Below are 6,740 nucleotides of genomic sequence, written 5' to 3'. Positions count from 1 at the left end.
AAAATACCAGCGCAGCAGCGCTGTTTGCCCGTACCATCCTGCTTTGTTTTTGTTGTGATGATGACGGTCTTGTCGCCTACAACTCTGACAGCACCACCTATCACAGCTGGAACAGCGGGAGCACATTCCTTGCTTTGCTCACATGTTACCGTTGGTTATCAAGGACGGTTTCAAGAAAGGTGGTCAAATAAACAAGGTTTTGAGCAAAACTGCCTCTATAGTCTCTTATGCCCACAGGACCACTCGTGAATCAGATACACTAGTGTCTGAAAAGTGCCTTCAGACAGCAATGAAACTCGATGGACCCTTTGCTCTGTTACCAATACATAATCTCCACTGGGACAAAACCCATCCAATCTTATCATACTCTCAATGGATTTGGAGGACGGTGGGAAGAATTTTTGGTTCCAGCCCTTATCTGCAGGGATCTGGAGGAATCTTACATTGTGTTTTGAAAATCCCCCCTTTTTTATGGGAAAGACTGGTATCACAAGGGCATTCATATTTGAAGGGATATATATATATATATATATATATATATAAATAATAAACTAACCCCCCAGTGTGCAGAGACCCCTTTCGCAGTGCTGGAGATTTGTGGCAGGAGACATGAACTTCTGCTTACTGTGCTCTGCTTCTACAAAGGACAGATGTTCTTAATGTCTTTTAGAACATCACACCAATATCGAGAGAGTTGAGGGCCAGACTTGTCCAGTTTAAGATTTGGAATAGATTCTAATAGATCCTCTCCAGGCTGCAGAGACTGGGCCCAAAGGATTCCCCAAGTTGTTGGAAGAGTCAAGCAGAGGAGGAGACACTGGTTCATATTATGTGGGCTTGCTCACAAATTACAGAATTCTGGCTGGAGATTCACAGTCCTGCAGGATGTGGTTAAGATGGGCATTCCTCACTGCCCCAGACTCTATATTCTGGGAGACCCCTCCAGATTAGCACACCTTCCTGCCTTTGAAGGGTGGAAATCCTCGCAGCCCCTGCTCTGAATGAATGGCAGTTAAATCAGGGTACTGTCAGCGACTGTCAGTACTGTCAGCGACTCTCATGTAAGCAGCTTAACAAAATGTAGATATTTGATAAAGGTGGTCTGGATATCTAGGCCTCCTGGAATCCTTAGTGTACCAACCCTGTGTCACAGAGATACAAGACATCTAGAACTGCAGGGAGACTGGGTTAAGACACTGGTTAATACTCATTTGCTTAATTGTCATTTTCTGATTTCCTTTTCAACTGGTTATGTTTACAGATTGCTCGATGTGTTGCACTGCATGTTTACAGATTGCTCGGTGTGTTGCAATGCGTTTGTGTTTTGTTATTTTGTTGTAAAACCATTTAATCTAAAAAATAAAAAGGCACATCAATCAGGGGCTGGAGTGTCCTGCGCTGAGGGCAGCATTACCGCTGCCAGCCCCACCACTATCGCCCGGGGACACCTGTTCCCACCTAGGGTTTTTTTTTTTGCTGCTGACCCCCGGGGATTTGCTGTGGCTCCTGGCAGAGTATGCCACACTACTGCCAGCCTTTCTGCTGCCAGCGGTGCCATGGGAGGAGGACCTCGCTCTGCTGTCACCGTTGCTGCTGGAGGAGGACCTCGCTCTGCTGTCAGCGTTGCTTTAAAACTAAAGGGGCTTTAAAGAGGGGCTTCTAATCGGCACACTGGACATAATTCTCTGCTTCACCTCCTCATACACACAGGGTCAATAAATCCTTTGAAGCACTGTGGCAGGCTGGCGAGTGGATAGAGGCCCAGAGACAGACTGCAGTTCAAAAAAAATAACGATTTTATTATAAACAAAAAAACAAAACTTACAAAATAACAATTTCCAGGCTGGGCAATGCCTTCACTGGATTCACCAATCACCAATCACCAACCTGCTTCCTCAGCTCTTCTCCTCCCAAATGAGAAGCAGAGGCCTCCTTTTATGTCAGGTGGCTGGGCGCTGATTGATCATTAATTAAGTTAATCATTTAATCAACTAATCAACCCCAGCCACCTGAACATAATAAACCCAGGCAGGTAGGGGAAATTAACCCCATCCCTGCCAATTTAAAAAGGGCGGAGCTTTGCTCTGCCACAAGCACCCTGTGGCAAAGCGGTTTGCAGTGTGCAGGTGTAGAGGTGATGTGGTGCTCAGTAATGATAGACACAAGACAGTTCACAATGAAAACTCTCTTTTTTGACAATGAAAGCTCTTTTTTGGCTGGGTTGCGTGCCTGCAACTCTTAAATCATAAGAATGGGCTCTAGACACCAATGTGTACTGCACCATTCAACAATGGGGTCCAGCCCCGAAATAATAAGACACAGATATAACACACACAAACACACCACGGTCACAAGCCCACAGGGAGTGCTCTTAGTGTAGGTGGTGAAATGCTATTATTGTGCACAGTGGTAAAGTGAAGCCCTGGTTTGGAAACACTCACGATCAGTACACTGGTTTTTCCTCGTAGATCTGTTTGTACCATAACAAAGGAACAGATCGCTCGGCCACACCCCCTGATATACCCTCGGTCACGCCCTCCTTCAGTAAAGAGTGCAGTCACGTCTCCTCTAATCCATGACTGACACACCACAGACCGCATTAAGATAATGGCTTCTGGTAATGTGACTCCGCCTCCTTCCGACTGACCCTGGAATGAACTGCCAACCCATCCAGTCTGGGGCACACTGTTCTTGTTATACAGCGCCCTCGCAGGTCAGGAGGGAGATTGTGAACTCGGATTCATTCGCTCTCTGCCACACACCCTTTCTTGGCTTTTTCCACCCCTAAATGCCCTCCAAATAAATATTTCTAACGGCACAAGCAATTGCTTGCAATCCCCGTCCGAAGGTGAGTGTTTCACCAATCTATAGAATAAATCATTGCGCAATATAGAATAGGGAAATGGCTCTTACTCATGTACTACCTCCTCATTCACCAATCAATCAATCTTTATTTTATATAGCGCCTTTCATAGTGGACCACCATCACAAAGAGCTTTACAAGATGCAGCAAGAAAATGCATAATACTTCAAATACAGAGAAATGCACGATGCATGATACAGTGGAAAGCACACAACACATGAAATTGTACCAGTCTGTCAAAACGTATGGTTTGATCGTCACAAAAACCACTCAGCCCTCTATTCTAGTCAGCTACAGGATTCTGTTATGTTATATTCCAGAAACTCCAGAGTCCAGCGGGCTTTGTGTACTGACGCTCTGCTCTCCCGGTCTATCTCAGTACATTGTATACTGACTCTCTGCTCTCCCGGTCTATCTCAGTACATTCTGTACTGACGCCCTTTGCTCACCCTTTTCTGTCTTTGTGCCCCAACCATACCGTATTGACTGCGCTCCTAGAGTCTCTGCCAGCTGCTTTTCCTGACTTTAGGAGCTTTCTCTACTGCCTCAGACTTCCCAAAGGGAAATATTTTTAGAAGGCTGTCTGCCTTTGAGCTGCTGCTTTACCCTCTATTGTGAAGCGCACTACACACCCTCATTCTCCTTTGCTTCATGTAGCCTGAGTATTGTATTGCAGTCCCTGTCCTCCTCCTTATGAGAACGACAGAACCTGCCCCTATTCCCCATTCCCTGCACACAACAGTCTCCTTGAAAGAACCCCTCAACTCGTGGAGACCGTCTGCTTTCCTGATAACTACCCTTGCCTCTCGGTGGGCGATACACTTTGTTAGCAGTTGGTTATAAGTAATCCGTTCCTTTCCCTTCACGGCTGTAGGCCACTCTTCAGCTCCCTGAGCCTGGTCAGTAGTGGTCTTACCCCATCGCTGACCATCCGGTTGCTGTCCTGTGCCCTCATTTTTTGAGCTATTGAGTTGAAATTTTGGATGTAACTTCCCAACACATTGTACTATCACTTGAAATTGTCAAAAGCCTTGGATAAAGATGTTCTCGTGTTTTTTTTTTTTTTTTTAGGGCAAAGGACAATTTGGCTAAAGCAGGGGAAATTTGGGGTATCTACAGTTTGTGAATAATAATCAAAATCCATGAAAAAGTGTCCACTGAATCCACACATTCCTCAAGCAACAGATCAAACATTTAAAATTCCAAACCTTAACTTTAGCTTTGTACACGGTATTACTTGTATGATGCATTTCTACAGGTTTCTGGAGTCTATGTGCCTTAGTAATATACTATTCCCATCTTAAGGAAAATGCACAAAATTTAACCAATGTGTTTCAATCATAGGCTACTATATATGAAAGTGTGAATCTTTCTTTTCAAACTCAATATTAATCCAAAGCATACAACAATAACTGTAAGTAGAAAACACACGCATTCTAAATGTGTGATCTTTTCTAGGGCTTGACACAAACCCTGGTTGTCAAATTGTGCAGTGCCTTGTTTTGAGTCAGTCGTGTTCGTACTGCCCCCTGCCTGATTTGTAAGTGTACTGCGTTAAGGGAAGCGTGCTGTTGATTATTTCGCCCAGTAAGAAATAGACATACCCGTGTTGTTCTCAGACTGCAAGGTGTCGCTTCGTTTTTGTTATTTCGAGGTTAAGTGCCAGCTCGGATGTTACACGTATGAAATACTTTCTGTACTGACGATTATAACTAGGCTAATTGCACGTTACATACACGGTCACTCCAAATTCAGTACTGTTTAATTTGGCCAGTGAGTTCATATTTGTCGTCAGATATGATAATGGACCTGTTTTATACGAGATTTCTTCAAGACTTTCCGATTTTATTCAATAAACGACGTGCACAAGATTGCAAAGGCCTGTTGAAGCTGTGTCTCCAGCTACCTCTGTGACTAGAAAGGGGAGTGGTTACATTTTTGTCGGTGTATTTATTTAAATTTTTTTTTCATTGTTGTTATTTTTTTGTGGTGCATAATGTGTTTACAACTAAGTTTACAATCTGCAGGCCGCTGAACACGCTCCCACAGGCGAGCAGAGACTTGTGATCTTGTATGTGTGTTGTGTTACATAAATTGCACTATGTAAAATAAAGATTGTTGTTATTATTATTATTATTATTATAAAAGTACTCTCCAAACTCATCAAATTCCTTTTTCTGTTAGTGTCAAAGACAAGGTGACAGCGGAAATCAGGATAAGGGCTCATTTTATTATGAAGGAAAAAAATCTACTGAGCATTTGTAAATATTTGCATACTACAAATTGAAATAGCCAACGCCTGCTACACAAATGTGTGCATATAAACATATTTGATCACGAACATACACTACATTTTATATACGTATAGACTCTAAATGAATACAGAATAGCCACACCCCCGCGGGTGCCTGCTTGTCATCACTCAGGGCTTTGTTGTGTCCACCATGGCCGGAGTGTCCTGCGCTGAGGGCAGCATTACCGCTGCCAGCGCCACCACTATCGCCCGGGGACACCTGTTCATCACCATCTAGGGTTTTTTTTTTGCTGCTGATCCCCGGGGACTTGCTGCGGCTGCTGGCAGAGTATGCCACACTACTGCCAGCCTTTCTGCTGCCAGCGGTGCCGTGGAAGGAGGGCCTCGCTCTGCTGTCAGCGTTGTCGTCGGAGGAGGGCCTCGCTCTGCTGTCAGCGTTGTCGTTGGAGGAGGGCCTCGCTCTGCTGTCAGCGTTGTCGTTGGAGGAGGGCCTCGCTCTGCTGTCAGCGTTGTCGTCGGAGGAGGGCCTCGCTCTGCTGTCAGCGTTGTCGTCGGAGGAGGGCCTCGCTCTGCTGTCAGCGTTGTCGTCGGAGGAGGGCCTCGCTCTGCTGTCAGCGTTGTCGTCGGAGGAGGGCCTCGCTCTGCTGTCAGCGTTGTCGTCGGAGGAGGGCCTCGCTCTGCTGTCAGCGTTGTCGTCGGAGGGGGGCCTCGCTCTGCTGTCAGCGTTGTCGTCGGAGGAGGGCCTCGCTCTGCTGTCAGCGTTGTCGTCGGAGGAGGGCCTCGCTCTGCTGTCAGCGTTGTCGTCGGAGGAGGGCCTCGCTCTGCTGTCAGCGTTGTCGTCGGAGGAGGGCCTCGCTCTGCTGTCAGCGTTGTCGTCGGAGGAGGGCCTCGCTCTGCTGTCAGCGTTGTCGTTGGAGGAGGGCCTCGCTCTGCTGTCAGCGTTGTCGTTGGAGGAGGGCCTCGCTCTGCTGTCAGCGTTGTCGTTGGAGGAGGGCCTCGCTCTGCTGTCAGCGTTGTCGTCGGAGGAGGGCCTCGCTCTGCTGTCAGCGTTGTCGTCGGAGGAGGGCCTCGCTCTGCTGTCAGCGTTGTCGTCGGAGGAGGGCCTCGCTCTGCTGTCAGCGTTGCCGCCAGAGGGGTGGGGGGGTGGATATATGTGACGAGGTACACCCCGCTCCTGTGTGTATTATTTTGTATTTGTTGTATTATTATTTAAAATGTATGTTTTTTTTTTTATTATTGTTTACAACCTGGATAAGGTTAAAATGGCCCGTTCAGATACATTCATGAGAATGGATGGTCAGCAGCGATTGCTGATGAACTGGCTGTTGACCACGCATATGATTAAACCAATGCCAAATGTGGCAGAGGGGTACATGAGGTAATTGATAGCCAGTTGTCCCCTTGGCTACAATATAAAAAACCTGCAGCTTTGGCTGAATGGGGGAGGAAAGAGGAGGAAAGAGACTAGAAGAGATACTGAAAGGAAAGAATTGCTACTCGTGCTGCTTTAAAACCAGCACAAAACTTGTTCGATTTAGCGCGCCCTTCGTTTTGTGTTTTGTCTGTCTGGTTTGGCAAACATGCTGTTTTGTTTTGTAAATTGTTTCTGTTTTGTTCTTTTTT

The sequence above is a fragment of the Polyodon spathula genome, chromosome 55 (assembly GCF_017654505.1).
Source record: "Polyodon spathula isolate WHYD16114869_AA chromosome 55, ASM1765450v1, whole genome shotgun sequence".
Classification (NCBI taxonomy): Eukaryota; Metazoa; Chordata; class Actinopteri; order Acipenseriformes; family Polyodontidae; genus Polyodon; species Polyodon spathula.
This window is presented reverse-complemented; position numbering follows the sequence as displayed.